This window comes from Schistocerca serialis, chromosome 2, assembly GCF_023864345.2.
Source record: "Schistocerca serialis cubense isolate TAMUIC-IGC-003099 chromosome 2, iqSchSeri2.2, whole genome shotgun sequence".
Lineage (NCBI taxonomy): Eukaryota > Metazoa > Arthropoda > Insecta > Orthoptera > Acrididae > Schistocerca > Schistocerca serialis.
In genome coordinates this window covers 247751583-247772112 of record NC_064639.1, presented here as the reverse complement: position 1 = coordinate 247772112, position 20530 = coordinate 247751583, and the positions used below count along the sequence as shown (strand labels likewise).

At 42.9% G+C, this 20530-nt stretch overlaps 1 protein-coding gene and 1 non-coding gene across 4 annotated transcripts in view; both read left to right on the top strand.

The window, feature by feature from the left end:
• The window catches only part of LOC126456997 (dehydrogenase/reductase SDR family member 11-like), a 604547-nt gene that overhangs the window by 12631 nt on the left and 571386 nt on the right, over window positions 1-20530 (top strand). The window lies entirely within an intron of this gene.
• On the top strand, window positions 13334-13408 carry Trnat-ugu (transfer RNA threonine (anticodon UGU)). Its single transcript has one exon. It is a non-coding gene; the product is annotated as a tRNA-Thr (tRNA).

Below are 20530 nucleotides of genomic sequence, written 5' to 3'. Positions count from 1 at the left end.
AGAGGTATGGATAGTGTCCCCATCCGGCCATCCAGATTTAAGCTTTATGCACTGTTTTTATTTTTATTTTTTATCTATTAATGGGAAAGCAAAACGGCACTTTTGAGGGGACTGGGGGACTTGGAATACAATTTTAGCAATTTACTGAAAGGACGGAAACTAGAAGAATTCCTAATGCTAGTGAACGAAACGTAAGTTACGATATTGCTTCTTTCATGTGAACATTCAGCCTATGAAAACCGCTATTCTTTGTGTTTGCAGCCGGTAAGACACAAGACTGGAAGCGCATCCTGGATGTGAACGTGTTGGGTCTGAGCATCTGCACCAGGGAGGCGGTGCAGGACATGCTGAGAAGAGGCGTCGACGACGGCTTCATCATCCACATCAGCAGGTAGGGCTCAGTACAACAAGTACGTAACGTCTTAGCCGACTTCCCTTCTGTTACGTGGTATAAGTGCGACTTATTGATTTTACTATCTTTATCAAAGAATTCAATTTTTAAGTTTCCATCCAGCTGATGTCCCTCCAAAATGTCGCCATTTATGAGTTCATGTTTCTAAACATTTTACTTCCTGAACCTTTTAGAAACGCCACGCATCTTAAATCTTGGCGTTTAGGTGGCAAGCTACATGTGCTTTGCTTTGCTTAAGGAGACGCGCTGCATCCTTGTCTTGGGCCTTTCTTAATCCGAGCACTTCCCTCCTGGTCTTCCATAGTTATTGTTCTCTGATAAGCCCTGCTGAACCCGCAGGACAGAACAGATAGTATAAATTGTGGAAAGCGGCCAAAATAAGGGGTTGTCAGTTACACTCGAACATAAAACTGTATTATTTGATCAAACATTACAGGGGCCCAAAAAGATTTTTTTTGAAACATACAGATATAATGTTTGGGACTTAATTACCAGCTGAAAGGCACTTTAATTTTAAAAAAAGCTGAAGGCCAATAACTTAAAACGCAAGCATAATCAGAAATTTAAAAGGCGTGCCTTACCTTACAACAATTCTTTATTTAGGCTGAAGGCCCAAAGAATCTGAGATTTTCAGATCAAACAATTTGAATTCAAAATCGGCTGGAAAACCAACACTTAAGGCTAAACAACATTAATTTAAAAAAATACAAAGGCCTTATGTAAAACAGTTCTTAATTAGGCAAAACTCAACCAAAACAGAATTTTAAAAGGCAAAGCCTTTTCTTAAAACAGTTCTTTAAGTAGGCTGAAGGCCCAAAGAATCAGACACTTCAAGAGTAAACAAGTTAAATTCAAATCGGCTGAAGGCCTAACACTTAAAACTTCATAATATTAATTTTTTAATACCAAATGCGTTACGTGAAACAGTTCTTTGAAATAGGCTGAAGGTCTTAAGAGCAAAACAACTCAAACTCAAAATCGGCTGAAGGCCCAACACTTAAAATTCAACAACATTAAAACCTTTAAAATGGCAAAGGTCTTACGTGAAACAGCTCTTTAAATTAGGCTGAGGGCCTAAAGAATCTTACGCCCTAAGGGCAAAAAACCCTTAATTTAAAAAGAATCGGCTAGAAGCCATACAAGTACAAACAACAAGAACAAATAAAAAAAGGTAGTACACCCAATGGCGCTCAGATGTTCGAGGGTCGGCCTGGAATTCAAACACTAACGCTCGCTTGGGTGAGACAGGCAGTCGGGCCAATCATTCACGATCCGACGACAACCCAACCGACGGACAGTCAACGGACCCACCAACAGGATAACTTCCACCTCACACGACCAGGGCACAACAGGGAGTTCAACAGAACAACGTAGAAGATATTGGCGCCCACAACCAATCGTACATGGAGCTGTCAAACTACGCATCGTGCTGGACAGCAACAATACGATGAGAAAACTACACTGCCTGAAATTTACGTCAACGGTCAGGGCAGGTAACCGCAACGTTAACGGCCACAAGGCAGAAGATTCCGCTGGTGCACTTCAATTCAAATAACCAAAAGCACTGAAACTCCACCGGAGGGGGGCTAGAATTTTCCAACTTGAAAACCACGTTGTTGCTTGCGGCAATATCCCAACAGCCGACAACGAACTCCAAACGACACAATGTAAACAGTCTTGACTTGCTGGTAGATTAAATCAAAACTCTACTTTCGTGTCCAGGGTCGGTGAGCCACGGACCTTGTAGCAATGGGAACAGCCCCACACACTCCGACACTGCATAGAGACCGCCAGTGGCTCCGGTCAAACTACGTCTGGCGGAGAATTCATTGCTGCTCCACGCTACCAGACCGACTGGTCGCACACCGCCCAGCCGGAAACTATAAACGCCAGTCAAAGATAGTGCAAGATGGGAATATCGATACACACCGCTGCTGCCACTCGCGGAAGGAGAGGATAACAGCATAATCGCGAGAACCGCGGGAAACTAAACACAGAATCGCAACGAAGGTTTAATCCAGCGCATAGCATGAGCCAGCCACGGCTCATTCTCTCTTGATCCTTGTACGACAGCGCTTCAAAAAGTGACTTACACATTATTATGGCAAGCAAAATAACTTTCATTGAATTCTTAATTTTTCTTCGAGTGACACAGACAAATGACGCTATTTTTCAACGTAGTCACCAAGTTCTTTTAAACAACGGTCGGAACGTTCTCTCAGTCGTTGACTTCCTCGACGATAGAGATCTGCTCCTTGGTCACGGAGAAGTTCGAGAACCTGTGTGTGAAAGTGTTCACCACCGGAAGATTTAAGATTCCCGTGAATCACTTCCTCGGCTGCCTGGGCACAGACGTCTTTCGTCGTTGTCGATGGCCTTCTCTTCCGATCAGCATCAGCCACATCCGTGCGGCCTTGTCAAATAGCACAATTTCATTACGGCTGCACGCGAATTGCGTATGGTTCATACACAGCCAGAATTTCAAGGGTTATCTCTGTGCAAGATACCGTTTTCACTCAAGAATCGCACTGTTCCACGTACTTCATTGTTGTAGTACGTATCTAGTAAGTGCGACATTTCACTCCCCAATTGTGGTTCACCTGTTATCCGTATCGTACCAGAACTGTGTCTGGAGGAAACCCAGAATACGTACTCTCTTTTGACAGTGCGTCACTCTTGATTTTGATCTTAGCGTGTGACGACATGTGTGTACATTGTTGAATGACATTCTGTAGTTCCAGAAATTCTATGAAGGTGCTTTTTCTTAGGCCTAGTCTCCATTATGGAGCCTAGATCACAACCATCTCTACTGCCTTCACATTTACAGAAGCAACCTGATTGACTTCATGCAAATCCTCAGTTTCCTTCTATCTTTCTTTATTCTTCTTTCATTCCCCATTGGAAAAGGGGGGAGGGGGGACTGCCTTAAAGCAATTCTCTTCACCCGTATGAATTCAAAGTTATAGTGTGGAGACTGAACATACAGAAAAATATTGACAGTAGACAACGAAATCTGGATGTGGTGATGAAGATTTCAGTGGCGATTAACGTGGCGTTGTTGTTTTGCTACTAACGATGCGGACAGATGCTGTTGAATTTTATGGGAGAGATTTTCAGAGCCAGTATTACCAGCTCCGGGTAAAGCAGGAGTATAGGAAGGGGTTGCCAGGTGAGTGGAGCTGAGAGGAGCAAGTGGCTGGTTTTCAAAGCCATTTCTTTTTTTAAAGAAGGAAGCATTTATCGGTGGACATACAAGGGCTGAATAGAAGGGGTAGAATCTGGTGTGCATTGGAGGAGATTGGCTGCAATAGGATGAAATGTACAGCACATTGTTAAGTGTGAGAGAAATTTTACGAGGGTATCTACTTTGGTGAAAATGAAGTGAGAGTGGTTTTGGGAACTCTAGCTGTGGCATTGACACAGAATGTAGAGCGGACATCCAGTTGAATTTTTAGGATAAGTTGGGGATGCTCAGAATGGTGGATATTTCATAGGAGTGATGACAAAGTATTTGATGTCTACAGAAGTCGGTTAGGGACGTAGGTAGTTGGCTGGGTGCAGCGACGTGTCAGTGGGGCAGGTAGGGACTTGGGGACAGGAAGTTTGGATATGGTGACAAGGGTTGTAGTCTTACATTGTACAAAGAGATTCTTGGAAGATTCTAGTCGTGTCAAATGTGATTTCGTAACTCGCGTGTGCAACACAACTCCATTCTTCTCTCTTCGACATTGAAGGTGAGATGTTATGCGCTCTCTGCCGTGGACCACTGCACGCAGGGATTATAGCACATTGTGTGATGAAACTATCCGGACACTCCTATGTAATGTGGAATTGGCCACTAGATGCCATGAGAGGTGGATCCGTCAATATAAAAGGAGATGAGCAGTGCGTGTTTCATTAAGGAAGGAGTAACAACAGGATGGGTCTGTCAGGCGAGCTCAGTTATTTCGAACAAGGACTGGTCATTGGATGTCACCTGAGTAACAGATCCATCAGGGACATATCAACCCTTCTAAAGTTGCCCATGTGCACTGCTGATGTTGTGACTGTGAAGCATTAATGAAAAGAAACAACCACGAATAGACAGACCTAGCTTAGTGCCGGACAGGCAACGTCGAGCATTGCGGAAGGTAGTTGTAAACAAAAAGGCATGAAATTAGAGGAAGTGAGTTCCAAAGTACTACTAGCAGCTCATCTAGTACAAGACTGTGCGTAGGGAGTTAAAAAGAATGGGATAGAATGATCGAGCAGGACCTCAAAAGTCACACATTTCTTTAGTCATTGCTAAGCGACGCTTGAGGAGATGTACAGGGCGACGCCTCCGGAGAGTGGATGACTAGAAACGAGTGATTTGGAGCGATGAATCACACCATAACCTCTGGCATTCCGACGGAAGGTTTCGTGTTAGGTGTTGTAGTGCTGTAGTGACAACAGTGAAATACTGAGAAGGTGGTGTTACGGTATGGGAGAGTTTGTCGTGCTTAGGTTGTAGTCCTGCTACTATGCTCAAAGAAACGGTAAATGGGATATGAACACATTTTATAGTACTGTGTACTGCCTACAGTAGACGAAATATTCGGAGAGGATGATTACATCAGCACGACAATGGACCCTTTCATAATGCAGCACCTGTGAGGCAATTTTTTGTGGGCAATAACATTTCCGAAATGGACTGGCCTGCCTAGAGTGCCGACCTGAACCCAATGGAACACCTCTGGTGTGAGTTAGAACATCGACTTCGCTGCGCACCCCAGGTTCCAATATCGCGACCTTCCCTGGTTTCGGCTGTTGAGAGAGAATGGGCTGTCATTCCTCCACCGATATTCAGACTTCTCATTGAAAGTGTCCCCAGCAGTTCAAGACGTCATTGAGGCGAAGGGTGGACACACGCTATATAAATGTCCAGTAACAGTAACCCAGGTACTTTTGATCATATAGAATATATCTCATCTCCTTTCTGTCCTGTCAATCAAAATAAGTTACTAAAATTTCATCAACAAGTCTTTACTTTTCGGTGTACCTATGCTAATCTTTAATCGAAGAGACAAAATTACTGGCTAACACCACAGTCATCTCTTGTCTTCACGTCACTGTTCTTTGTCGCCGCGCGGAGTGGCCGCGCGGTTAGAGGCACCATGTATGAATCGCATGGCCCCTTCCGCCGGAGGTTCGAGTCCTCCCTCGGGCATGGCTGTGTGTGTTGTCCTTAGCGTAAGTTAGTTTAAATAGTGTGTAAGTCTAGGGACCGATGACCTCAGCAGTTTGGTCACTTAGGGATTCACACACACTTGAACATACTTGTTCTTTGTCGTGACCGTTCTACCTGCAATGAGCTAAGTAATCTCTTACTGAATTTATGCATCGTAGGCTATTATAGCAAACACAAAGACTCGCCACTTACATGCGACGCCCTCTGTGTTCACAGTATTGTGGCGCACAATCCTCCAATAGCCGCCTACCTGTCGATGTACACAGCGAGCAAGCACGCCGTGAAGACGCTGCTGGAAGGACTCCGGAAGGACCTGGTCGCCAGGAAGAGCAAGCTTCGCGTTGGGGTGAGTTCTTAATCATAAACTAGTCATCGCAGTCGACCGTTATATTTCCACATTAGGTACCACCGTTCCATCATCATATTATTGAAAGTAGTTCACATCCCTGCTAAAGGCTCCTTACATATCTGGTATATTCCATTCATCAAACAATAAGCCTAAAACAAGGTCTTCATTTTAAGTATCATTCATATTAACGGTTTTCTAGCGAGTGCAATTAATGGGACAGGATTTTCTAGTCTGGCGTGTAGTGTTTTGTTACTTTTACAGTCTCTTTTTCTATCCCATCCCCTTCTATAAGTTCTCCATAAAACTCATTTTTGACAAAAGAAGACTTCATCTCTTCAGTAAACCGAGGAACGAGGAAAGGTCACCGTGTTCTATTCCAATGAACTGACTCTCCCGACTTACGACTAATCGTGGTAACAGGATGTATGCAGTAGGCTGCCAACGTAAGTGGAGACCAAATGACTGCCGTTATAAACGGTTCCCTTCTTTATGATCACTATGAGGAAGTTAGGGCAATCTCTTATCCTGGGGTTGTGAAATGTACCCCAAAGGTGGATGAATCTCACTGAAAATCAACGTCATGAGAAGGCGGAAACCAAAGAGAAACCACCGCATTAAAGATATTAGGGATATCACAAGTTCTGTAGCCAAATGGATACAAAGAAGGAAATAAATCAGACCACCGACCAAGGTAATCGCAGTCCATGAGAAGCAGCCACAACAAGGTTTCTCAGGTCCACATTAAGCGAAATCCTTGAAAAACGGAAAGTAGTAGAAAATTTAAAATTGCAACATGGAATGCAATAATTCCACTTTAGCTGCAAAAACAGAAGAATTAAATTCCGGAAAACTAGAAAAATTAAGATGCTGAACTAGATGTGTTAGATGTATCAGAAACTGCAAAGGTATTTTTACTGGAAAGAAAAATCTGTATCAAGTGATGTAGCAATTCCCCACCTGTTTATGGAAAATGGAAGAACAGTGTGATTAATACCTACCATTTTAAAGATCGACTAAAGGTTTCTCCAGTACACCTATGCACAATACAAGATATAGTGACCAATAGGGAGTAGAAGATAAGCACGATCAAATAGGAGAACTTCTAGGAATAACAAATAAAAACATCAGTGTTATGGTAATAGGTGTCTCCAATGTTTGGACAGCTGCCTCAGTCCAGAATGGGTTGGCAAATTCTTGTTGGGGTTGCTTGGGGGAGGAGAACAAACCGCGAGGTCATCGGTCTCATCGCATCAGGGGAGGATGGGGAAGGAAGTCGGCCGTGCCCTTTCAAAGGAACCATCCCGGCATTTGCCTGGAGTGATTTAGGGAAATCACGGAAAACCTAAGTCAGGATGGTCGGACGCGGGATTGAACCGTCGTCCTTTCGAATGCGAGTCCAGTGTGCTAACCACTGCGCCACCTCGCTCGGTAGGCAAATTCGGGATGGAAAACATGAATAGTAGAGGCGAAAGGCTATAAGAATTCTGTGAACACTGTGAAACGATCCTGACGAACACATTCAAAATTCCTAACAGAAGACGGAATCCACAGACAGCACCAGGAGATAGTGCTAGATACCAAATAGATTTTATTCTAGACAACCGCAGATATAAAAGTCAAATGCAATCTAGGCATTCATTGCCTGGTTTTGACATGACTAGTAGTTATAGCCATGTGCAATTTATATTTAAATAGGAACAAAATATAACTGGGACTCAAAGGTATAGAGAAAGACTAAAGATTGAAGATATAGTTCATAGCGGAGGCGGATGAGGCATTTCAGGAAAATGTAAGCTGGTAGGAAATAAAATGTTTAAGGAGAATTCAAAAATTTTCCTTCAATGGTCACACAGTCCACAATCGGTGTGGCATTTGGGCAGAATTCGCCATGGGCAATGAGGCAATCATCCCACCAACGCGCCAAGTTGAAGATACCAGTTTGGTAAAACATAGGGCCATTTTTCTTATTGTTTGCCGTTTCTACATCTTGAGTGCCTTTTACGTTTGGTTGTTAAACCAAGAAAAAAAAATATCTGTGCACTTGCAAAATGTCGGACTCATCGTTAATTATCGTCTTTTAATGTTTATGTATGTGAGAAACGTAGGGACGAAGTGGTGCCCAAATGAAATGGAACAATTTTTTAAACTTACTTATTCACATTTCAAGCACAAACCTTCAAACCACTTCAAAGTACTATCCATTTGCATTAATACACTTGCCTGATCTGTTATTCCATTTTTCAAAACATTGTTTAAATTCAATCTTTTGTGATGCCTGACAGCGTCTCCATCGCGTTTTTCTTCACTTCAGCAACAACAGCAAAATGCTTTCATTTCATGTCTCTTTTCATTCCAGGAAACAAAAAATGTCGTACGGGGAAGGTTGGGCGAGTATGAGCGGTAAAACACGGATCAGACCTTTTTGGCCAAGAATTGTCGCACAGACAGGGCTGTGTGAGTAGTGGAATTGTCATGATGGAAAAATCAGTCACCTGACTGCCACAAAATAGGCAATCAGACAGCTTCCACCTCAGACAGTTGGGCAATCTTTTCAAAACTTCCAAGTAGAAAGCCTGAATGGGCGACTCCTCTCTCATCGAAAAAACAAATCAGCATTGTCTTAATGTTTGATTTCACCTGGCGAGCTTTCTTGGGGCAAGGCGAACTTGAAGTTTTCCAGTGGTTTGAGTGTTGCTTTGATTCAAAATCGTAAGCAAAGCACCAAGTTTCATCACCTGCGATAATTTTCGAAAAAAAGGTTTGGATCATTTCGGGATCCGTCTTTCGAAGCACAACATGCTTCCACGCGATCTTGTTATTGTCTAGCAGGCAGCAGTCGTGGCACGAATTTGGCAACCACCCTTTTCATTCCCAGATCTTCCATCACAGTTTGGTGCATTGACTTCCACTTCTGACAGCTCCACAGTATCTTCAATGGCCCGTCGTCGATCATCTTCGACGACTGCACGAATGTTTTCAACATTTTCATGTGTTCGGGCTGTGGAAGAATGACCAGAGTGACTTTTGTCATCAGTCGACATTTCACAATTTTTGAAATGGGAAAACCACTCATAAACTTGAGTTTCCCACACAGCAGCGTCCTTGGACACTGATTTTAAAGTTTCGAGAGTTTCCATCGACTCTTTACGAGCAAGGATTACAATTTCACCTCCGCACGCTGTTCATGAAAATCAGCATTGCTAAAACGATAACCATACAAAATATTAGTTACTATAAACTCTGCCGAAACTAGTCCAGACCTCCTTGAGCCACGGCACTCGGCTTAATGACTCTGGAATATTCGCGCCATGCGCTCTTAGCGGCAAAACGCAGTACTACAAAAGCTCTGCCTAGAAAAAAGTTAGTTCCGTTTCTTTTGGGTACTCCATCGTGTGTCGTCCTGACAATTTCTGATAACTGATGTGTTTTTACTAATCCGTCACTCAATTTAATCCGCTAATGTTTGTCATGAAATATAATTGTACATATGAAGAGTCAGAAACAAGCCCCAAATTAATGCACCATCTTTCAAAACAGGAAGTTTCTCCAGGAGCCGTGAGGACAGAGTTTCTCTCTAACTTCGATGGTCTTCCTCCGAACCTCTACGACACGATTCCCTGCCTGGAGTCTGAAGACGTCGCGGAGGCCGTTGTCTACATGCTGTCGCAGCACCCACGAGTCCAGGTAAGCTCATGTGGCTCCTACCGATCTTCACCGCGTCTCAGAAAATCGATTACCTTCTGATATTTTTATTTTGGACTATACAACTTTTGTAATACCTTCTATAGAATCTCGTTGCCTTGACAGGGAAGTTTAACAGATATAGAGTTATTGGGTCTCCACCCGTGCATACTCATCAGAAAGGCGCCTCGTTTTAATGAGTGTCATTCTCATCATCTACTAGCAAAATGGACATCGTTCGCTACGAGGTGATGGAAGAGAGAGTCATGGAACAAACAAATACTTTGGATGAGGTTAATTTTTTTTATCAAAACCTTTAACGGATCTTTCCCTCTCAAAAATTGTGCTTTCGGCATGATGCACAGGACATGAACCATGAACTTACAGACGGAAACTTGTAGATCAACTCTTTTGACTGTTAGCGCTGCTCATAACTTCCTTCGTACGTATAGACCAAACAAGCAACACAACTTTCCGAAACGCATGGAAAAAGGGTTCAGTAATTTACAGACTGCGACCATTCGCTCCCTTTGTAAAGGTCTATACGAACGCATCTGAATATTGTCCGTTCAAACAGAATGCTTTTTTATTTTGCTCATCTCCATGGTGGGTTCTTATTTTCTTTATAGAAAATTTAATTTCAGTTATCTGACAACATAACCCCTTTTAGAATGGATTACAGTACAGTAGGAAAAAAATATTACTTTCTTGATTCCATATCCACAAAACAAAACGGTTGCACGCGCTTGTATGTCGTATTTCGGCTCTCGAGCTGGAATTCATCCAGGGCAAAAATTTCTGTTTCTTGAAGAGCTATAAAGTGTTTACTGTTACCATTTCTCTTATCTGGTTCTGAATTAATCACAACAGAAAATTTTCATGTTTTTCTTAAATGTAACAAATTATGCAATGTTCGCGCCCCTGTGTGACGTACTTCTAATCATAACATTATATACCGAAGTGACAAACATCACGGGATAGTGATATTCACATATTCAGATGGTCTAATAACCCGTACACAAGGTTTAAGAAGGGCGATGCGTTGGTGGAGCTGTTTTTTTACTCAAGTGTTTCATGTGAAATGGTTTTCGACGTGATTCTGCCAGCGCGACGCGAATTAACAGACATTGAACGCGGAATGGTAGTTAGAACCAGACGCATGGGACATTCCATTTTGGAAATCGTTAGGGAATTCAGTATTCCGAGATCCACAGTGTCAAGAGTGTGCCGAGAATACCAAATTTCAGGCATTACCTCTCACCGCTTACAACGCAGTGGCCGACGGCCTTCGCTTAACGAGTGATAGCAGCGGCGAAATTTTAAGTTAATACGCTATGGCAGCAGTCGACCGACGCGAGTGCCCTTGCTAACCGTACGGCGTGTCTGTACCGCCTCTCCCGGGCCTGCGACCGTAACTTTGGACCCTAGACGACTGGAAAACCGTGGCTTGTCAGATGAAACCGGATTTCAGCTGGTAGGAGCTGATGGTACGGTTCGAATGTGGCTTATATCCCACGAAGCCATGAACACAAGTTGTCAACACGGTATTGTGCAAGCTGGTGGTGGTTCCATAACGGTGTGGACTGTATTTACAAGGAATGGACTCGGTCCTCTGGTCCACCTGAACCGATCATTGACTGCAAATGGTTGTAACCGGTTACTTGGAGACCATTTGCGGCCATTCATGGTTTCCATGTTCCCAAACAACGACGGAATTTTTATTGCTGACAGTGCATCATGTCACAGGGCTAGAGTTGTTCATCATTGGTTTGTAGCGCATTATGGACAGTTCAAGCGAATGATTTGGCCACCCAGATCGCCCAACATGAATCCCATCGAACATTTGTGGGGCATAAATGAGAGGACAGTTCGTGCATAAAATCCTGCGCCGGCAACACTTTCGTAATTGTGGACGTCTGTAGTGGTAGCATGGCTCAGTATATCTGCAGGGGACGTCTATCGAGTCCATGTCCCGTCGAGTCGCTCTACTGCGCCTGGCAAATGGAGGTCCGACACGGTATTAGGTGGTATCCCACGACTTCTGTCGCCTCAGTGTAAAACAACTTCCGTAGACTGAGCAAACAGACGTCAGATCTCTGTTTTCTTCTTCATTTCTAGACCAATCTCTCATTCACTTGCCTTTGACAATGCTTTTTGTGTATAGTTCATTCTCCATGGTCCACATATCGACTATTATCGATTCCCCAGTTACTGTTCTATTGACTTAGCTTATAGTAGGGTACTGATTGATCTTTATTTACCGTAGGGATGCTCGGCCACGACGCCATTAACATCTCACTGAATTAATTACATTTGGAAAACAATTGTAAATGAGGCTTAAAATTCTCGCAGATGTGACTGACATTGAGTTTAATTTGATTCTGTTAATTCGCCCGACGTCAGACACAATTTTTGCAGTGAATAAGAACGTAATTGATTCTATTTTTAGACGTCGTATTGTAAGAGCGTTGGTGGAATGAAAAGTTATGAGACTTATACAACACTGGAGGATTAAAGATGTAGTTGGATAGGCATAATTAATTGATCAGTCAAAATCCCGCTATCGTTACAATCCTTTCCGTCAATAGCACGATCAGAAAGTTCGATTACTATCTACCGTCAACGAAGATGTCGCTTGCCCTTTACAGTACATAGTGTATCAGCTCCGCACTATTATGTGCTTGTATTTCTTTGCTGAAGTCATAGTGGCTGTTAGACGCTTCCAAACTACATTGCACTCTCCTTAAAGTGATACATAGTTATGGTGACTGATAGAAAAAGTACTTCAGAAAGATATGTGACCTGGGAACAGAAGTTTTGAAGGAAATAGGAACAGGCCGTAGAGAGAGTGACAGGCAAGCTGTGTAACAGAAATATCTGTAGCTAGATATTCTTAGAATTCGGTTGTGTTTCCTACGTATCTTTGCTTATTCACTACTTTTACTCTCTCTTAAACTGGTAATGACTAAATTGAACTTTTGTTTCAGGTTCACGACGTCATTATCTATCCTACTGGCAGCTCATGAGCTCGTCTCTGCTCTTCTGACTTCACCGTTTTCATCAATTTCTTCTGAATAAACGTTTTGTATTGTGGATAACTTCTCTCACGTTAACAAAAAATGTATCTCTACATTTCCTTTTTTTCTACGATTTTGCATACTTTTTGGTATTTCATACTGCATGTTCAGAACAACATCCATGAGACCACTAATAAAGATATTGAAAAGTTTGACCTTTTCCTGTTTACTGACAAAAGCGACGCAGAATACCCTATTCTCTTTCGATACTCATGAAATACTTCATTTTTTTATTTATCACACACAACTAATGAAATAAATACTTAGTAAATAAAGACGACTGTAAATATTTCAGCAATGTTCACTGCGAAGTCATCGAAATTGCTACGGTTCCATATTTTAGTCTTATAAATCAGTGCTATTCCGAAAGAACAGATACCATCTTCATGTAGTTAAGGCTAACCGACCATTGACCTTCTTCTTATGTGCGGATGCACACGAATTGCCCGAACTCTTACGGGACTCTGTAAGATTGTCTGCCGCGAGTAATGAGTATAATGGGCAGGAGGGCCATTACAAATGTAGTGTGTGGACATTATGTTGGGAATGTGGGTCTCACGGGGAGCGTGCAAGGGATACGTACCTCCAGTCGAACTATCCTCTATGCCCTCGGTGGCTCAGATGGATAGAGCGTCTGCCATGTAAGCAGGAGATCCCGGGTTCGAGTCCCAGTCGGGGCACACATTTTCAACTGTCGCCGTTGGTGTCTATCAACGCCTGTCTACAGCGTAGAGTCTTGATTTAATTAACATTTCACCCAGTGTCAGGTCATCGGTTTCTAGAAGCGTTTTCCGTCGAAAACGACATAATATCGCGACAATAATATACGTATCGTGAAGCTGCAGTTGACTAGGGCGGTGAACGAATTGAGCAAAGTTCAAACACAGTTCAAAGCCAACAGGAACAAGATCACTCAAAAACATCACACTGAGATTAGCACTAAATAAGTGAAATTAAATTGTATCTTAACCCTAGCCAAGTCCGTCACTTTCAACCAACACCGGCTTCAGCTAACTGATGGCTCCCAGATTCTGCACTAAGGCCTGCGGAAGTCTAGTCTCATTAATCGACAAATCACGCTGAGAAAAACAGGAGAGTCGGTTATCGCAATTCAACACCCGGGCACGAAAATTCACTTTCGAAAGATTTGTAATCGTTCTGTAATCTCGATGATCACAGAGCACCACTGCGTCCAAAACTCGGGAACGATGAGCACTTTAAAACACATAACTCCATCATAGAAGGCCCGCAGCTTCCTGCTTCATTGCGCGTGGGCTGCCCTTTAAATTCTCCATTTCGCAAGCTCCGAAGCGCTCCACGAAGTTATTTAACCTGTAGGCTATTCATCCAGTCAGAATCAGGAGCAGAACGTAGGCATTCTCATGGGCCGTTTCCTTCGCCTGCTTACCGCGCTTCTGTAAAGCGCTGCCTCCTGACACATCTTTTAAGAACTTTTTTTGCAACGGCCATCACTGAGAAATTACTCTCCGGTGTCAGCTCGACCAGTCGGCTCATAACGGCATCAGTTTGGCGGATTACGGAAAATCCAGCCCAGTTCCCAGTTTCTTCGTGCCGAACCATATCCTCCTTCACTCTGTATCTAGAAACTGACTGTGGCGGCTACAATAGCGAACGTGGCTGTGGAATATCGCCTCAGTTGTGCGACTGGAATCGTGATTTCCTGTCAGAAAGGACGCAGTTCGTAGTAACAAACGGAAAGGCATCGAGTAAAACAGAAGTAATATTCGGCTTTCCCAGCGTCTTCTGTTCTCGAAATGCCCTGAATTTCATACTTGATTCGAAGGAAGCATTTTGACAGTTAAATTTCAAACTAATCTAATTTTTCATGCCCAAAATAGCTATGCCTTCGAGAAATGAACTTTTTGAGACCTCATTTATATAGCTCGCAGCAGCTGTTGGTGAAATATTTCATTTTTCTCTCACGTAAATAATTGAGTTCTCATAATTACCATGATTACTTTCATGTAATTAAGTTTCTTTTTTTTTTTTTTTTTTGCAAAACTAAACACGCAGGGTAATTTGATAGCGCATTTGTACATTTTTGACTGTTCGTTTGCATATAAAAATTCGGACAAAATTCATTGTGTAATTTTCCCTGGACTCGTTAACTAAGTTTTTCTTTTTCACCTGCATTATTTATAGCAATTAAATATTGTTTTGGAAAATTAGACTTCACGTTGGACAAGTTGATACCCCATTTGTCCATTACGCACTCTTCGTTTGGCTTTGGAAATTCGGACAAAAATTTTCCTTCAAATCATTATTTTTTTTCTTAATCATCCTGATTATTTTCAAGCAAATAAATACTTGTTTTGCAATAATAGACTTCAAGCTGGTCAATTTGATTGTAGGTATTCCACTCTTCATTTGGCTATGAGAAGTATGACAAAAACCCATAGCATAATTTCTAGAGAGTCTTGTTTTCGCTCCACTCAAGCAACCGCCATAAGTGCACAAAATTCCTTTGAGCGTGGAAGAAATCAGAGGAACAATTGGTGCAAGGTTTTACTATCCACGGAGAGTTCACGAACACACTGCAATGGATTGTGGCAGCAATGGAGAAGCTCGTTGGTGCACGCACGGCCGTTAAAGGAGTTCTAGAAAGTGCATATGGCAGTTTCACGAATCGTCATGGGAATACTACCGACAGTAACAATTATGCGTTTGAAGTTAAAGTTAACTCGAATAATTTTTCAAGGAATGGCTCCTCATTCATCAATTACCTTACACTTAAAGATCATGAGAACTGTTGGTCGCTTTATAGTGGTTGCCTTCCAAAATTTTCCTGCACCGGTATGAAGCTCGTTTGTGTCTGTTGGCTCATTTCTCCCACGCCGTTAATACAGAAAAACTAGTCTGTCTTAGGTTTTCTGGTAAGATCGATTTGTGGGCCTGAGATGGAGATTGACATCAGTTTCGTCTTCCTTAGCCGAGTTTGCACTTAGCAGTCTCGCTATCACTTCCTGTGCCAAAAGGCAGGCATTGTAAATAAATAAATAAATAAATAAATAAATAAATAAATCGTACCAGCAGGTAAGCAAGGACTACGTGCAGCGAAAAGTGAGCCGATCTGTTTCGCTGTTATATCTCTCGTTCACGTCACTGTGTGTATAATCACTTAATATTGTCTCATTAGCTCAAATCCACTTGTGCGGTAAACAATCATAATGTTCCTAACATTACATAACACTACAGTGTGACTACTATTCTTCTATTCTGTACTGAAGACCGCTGCGGAAATAGTTCATCTGCTCAACAGGTTTTACAAATCAGACGCCATGTTTTCTGACTGGCGTACGTGGCAGCAGCCCAGAAAAACGGTTGCAGTCGGAATACTTGAATTGTAAGGAAACAATGCCTTGTGAAAGAAAAAACAGACGACACTGGTGTAATAATCAACAGTATTTAGCCCTTTACTTTACAAAGCGGTATTCGGCTGTTATGCCACCTTCAGGTACTGTAATAATCCTTTATAAAAGATCATATTTGTGTAAAATTTCGTGTATATATTTGCAGCCAAAGAGTCTATGTTCAAATTCGCGTTATCTGTACAGTAAAAGAAGAGACAATCTTCAAACTTTTTAGTGAGCAGCTAGGAGGAGCCTGGCTGTTCGCTTTTGTCTTTATTCCTCCAGCTATCCTAATGTAACCTTCGTTGGCTGTAGTTGCAAATAATTCTTAATACACGAACTTATTTTGAGCTACAGGTGTGTTATACCTTCATTAATTCACGAAATATTTATTGTATGATGAGTTCTATTTTTGGGCATTTTTGTGCATTTCAGTTTGATTCCTAATGCAGACTTGACTTTGATCCGTAAGAAGAACGTAGCACAAAGGTGTTGCATATGTTGAAGCACTCTCGGTTGGGTATGAATGTTTGTGTGCCTGCAACTGCGTGTGTATGCATTCTAATCTTTTCCGAATCTTGGTAATTTTTGCTTCTTTGTGAATTTCTATTTTTGAGCATTTCTCGCAGGAAAGACGTAACACTTCGATGTGGCACTGGTATGCCATTGGCACAATTTTATTACTAGTTTGCCATGTTCGTTAAATAATTGTATGACCAGAGTCTACAGTCATTCAGAGAAGAATTCCTAGTTTTTAGTCAGTCACACAATACAGAGCAGTATTAATCGAACCACATCCTCTGTTGCGCCGCTGCGAAAACTATTCCGGGACACTTACAAACTTCATTTTGCTAAAAATTTTGAAATATTTTGGTTGACGGAAGTGGATGCCAACCCACTGTACAGAGATAAATATATAGAATTTTAAATCAATGTCATGTGTTTTTGTCAACATTATATACTCTGTCAATCACCGACGGGGAAGCCAATCAACAAGTCTCTTTGCCCTTCATTGTTTTTTTATGTCGAAACATACAGGGTAGAAGCGTGCGTTACAGGAAGAAGAGTTACATCATCACCTACACTACTGGCCATTAAACTTGCTACACCACGAAGATGACTTGCGACAGACGCGAAATTTAACCGACAGGAAGAAGATGTTGTGATATGCAAATGATTAGCTTTTCAGAGCATTCACACAAGGTTGGCGCCGGTAGCGACACCTACAACGTGCTGACATGAGGAAAGTTTACAACCGATTTCTCATACACAAACAGCAGTTGACCGGCGTTGCCTAGTGAAACGTTATTGTGATGCCTCGTGTAAGGAGGAGAAATGCGTACCATCACGTTTCCGACTTTGATAAAGGTCGGATTGTAGCCTATCGCGATTGCGGTTTATCGTATCGCGACATTGCTGCTCGCGTTGGTCGAGGGCCTATGACTGTTAGCAGAATATGGAATCGGTGGGTTCAGGAGGGTAATACGTTACGCCGTGATGGATCCCGACGGCCTCGTATCACTAGCAGTCGAGATGACAGGCATCTTATCCGCATTGCTGTAACGGATCGTGCAACCACGTCTCGATCCCTGAGTCAACAGATGGGGACGTTTGCAAGACAACAACCATCTGCACGAACAGTTCGACGACGTTTGCAGCAGCTTGGACTATCAGCTCGGAGACCACGGCTGCGGTTACCCTTGATGCTCCATCACAGACAGGAGCGCCCTAGCATACAAGGTCAAGAGTGATATGGGGACTTCGCGAACACCGCCGCACGGGATGAACTGAGTGTTTACGGACCGTGTGAATTTTGTCCTTTGTGTCTTCGTTTTTAACTAATTGTGAGTTGTACTGCTGGGATTTAAAGAGGTAATCAATCAAGAATTTCCTTCACCTGATAATCGTATAAGTTTATATACACTACTGGCCATTAAAATTGCTACACCAAGAAGAAATGCAGATGATAAACGTGTATTCATTGGACAAATATATTATACTAGAACTGACATATGATTACGTTTTCACGCAACTTGGTTGCATAGATACTGAGAAATCAGTACCCACAAGAACCAAATCTGGCGGTAATAATACGCCTGGGCATTGAGTCCAACAGAGCTTGGATGGCGTGTACAGGTACAGCTGCCCATGCAGCTTCAACATGATACCACAGTTCATCAAGAGTAGTGACTGGCGTATTGTGACGAGCCAGTTGCTCGGCCACCATTGACCAGACATTTTCATTTGATGAGAGATCTGGAAAATGTGCTGGCCAGGGCAGCAGTCGAACATTTTCTGTATCCAGAAAGGCACGCACAGGACCTGCAACATGCGGTCGTGCATTATCCTGCTGAAATGTAACGTTTCGCAGGGATCGAATGAAGGGTAGAGCCACGGGTCGTAACACATCTGAAATGTAGCGTCCACTGTTCAAAGTGCCGTCAATGAGAACAAGAGGTGACCGAGACGTGTAACAAATGGCACCCCATATCATCACGCCGGGTGATACGCCAGTATGGCGATGACGAATACACGCTTCCATGTGCGTTCACCGCGATGTCGCCAAACACGGATGCGACCATCATGATGCTGTAAACAGAACCTGGATTCATCCGAAAAAATGACGTTTTACCATTCGTGCACCCAGGTTCGCCGTTGAGTACACCATCGCAGGCGCCTCTGTCTGTGATGCAGCATCAAGGGTAACCGCAGCCGTGGTCTCCGAGCTGATAGTCCAAGCTGCTGCAAACGTCGTCGAACTGTTCGTGCAGATGGTTGTTGTCTTGCAAACGTCCCCATCTGTTGACTCAGGGATCGAGACGTGGCTGCACGATCCGTTACAGCCATGCGGATAAGATGCCTGTCATTTCGACTGCTAGTGATACGAGGCCGTTGGGATCCATCACGGCGTAACGTATTACCCTCCTGAACCCACCGATTCCATATTCTGCTAACAGTCATTGGCCCTCGACCAACGCGAGCAGCAATGTCGCGATACGATAAACCGCAATCGCGATAGGCTACAATCCGACCTATATCAAAGTCGGAAACGTGATGGTACGCATTTCTCCTCCTTACACGAGGCATCGCAATAACGTTTCACTAGGCAACGCCGGTCAAGTGCTGTTAGTGTATGAGAAATCGGTTGTAAACTTTCCTCACGTCAGCACGTTGTAGGTGTCGCCACCGGCGCCAACCTTGTGTGAATGCTCTGAAAAGCTAATCATTTGCATATCACAACATCTTCTTCCTGTCGGTTAAATTTCGCGTCTGTCGCAAGTCATCTTCGTGGTGTAGCAAGTTTAATGGCCAGTAGTGTAGGTGATGATGTAACTCTTCTTCCTGTAACGCACGCTTCTACCCTGTATGTTTCGACATAAAAAAACAATGAAGGGCAAAGAGACTCTGTAGCTTATCAGGCGTAACAGTTTGGATAGCTGCTGTTATTTCTCGTTTCAAATCATCAATGGTGGCTGGGAGAGGTGGCCGAAACACCATATCCTTAACATACCCCCATAAGAAAATATCGCAGGGGGTAAGATCAGGGCTTCTTGGAGGCCAGTGATGAAGTGCTCTGTCACGGGCTGCCTGGCGGCCGTTCCATCGCCTCGGGTAATTGACGTTCAGGTAGTTACGGACAGATAAGTGCCAATGTGGTGGCGCTCCATCCTGCTGAAATATGAATTGTTGTGCTTCTTGTTCGAGCTGAGGGAACAGCCAATTCTCTAACATCTCCAGAGAGTGTGGAACGAGTTGGAGTATCGGGTTGATATTGCTCGAGTGTCTGGAGGGGGCCATATTGAACATCTCTGAACTTGTTTTTGAGTGAAAAAAAAACCTTTTTAAATACTCTTTGTAATGATGTATAACAGAAGGTTATATTATGTTTCTTTCATTAAATACACATTTTTAAAGTTGTGGTATTCTTTTTGAATCACCCTGTATAATGTTGACAAAAACACATGACACTGATTTAAAATTCTATATATTTATCTCTGTACAGTGGGTTGGCATCCACTTCCATCAACCAAAATATTTCAAAATTTTTAGCAAAATGAAGTTTGTAAGTGTCCCGGAATAGTTTTCGCAGCGGCGCAACAGAGGATGTGGTTCGATTAATACTGCTCTGTATTGTGTGACTGACTAAAAACTAGGAATTCTTCTCTGAATGACTGTAGACTCTGGTCATACAATTATTGAACAAACATGGCAAACTAGTAATAAAATTGCGCCAATGGCATACCAATGCCGGCCGAAGTGGCCGTGCGGTTAAAGGCGCTGCAATCTGGAACCGCAAGACTGCTACGGTCGCAGGTTCGAATCCTGCCTCGGGCATGAATGTTTTTGATGTCCTTAGGTTAGTTAGGTTTAACTAGTTCTATGTTCTAGGGGACTAATGACCTCAGAAGTTGAGTCCCATAGTGCTCAGAG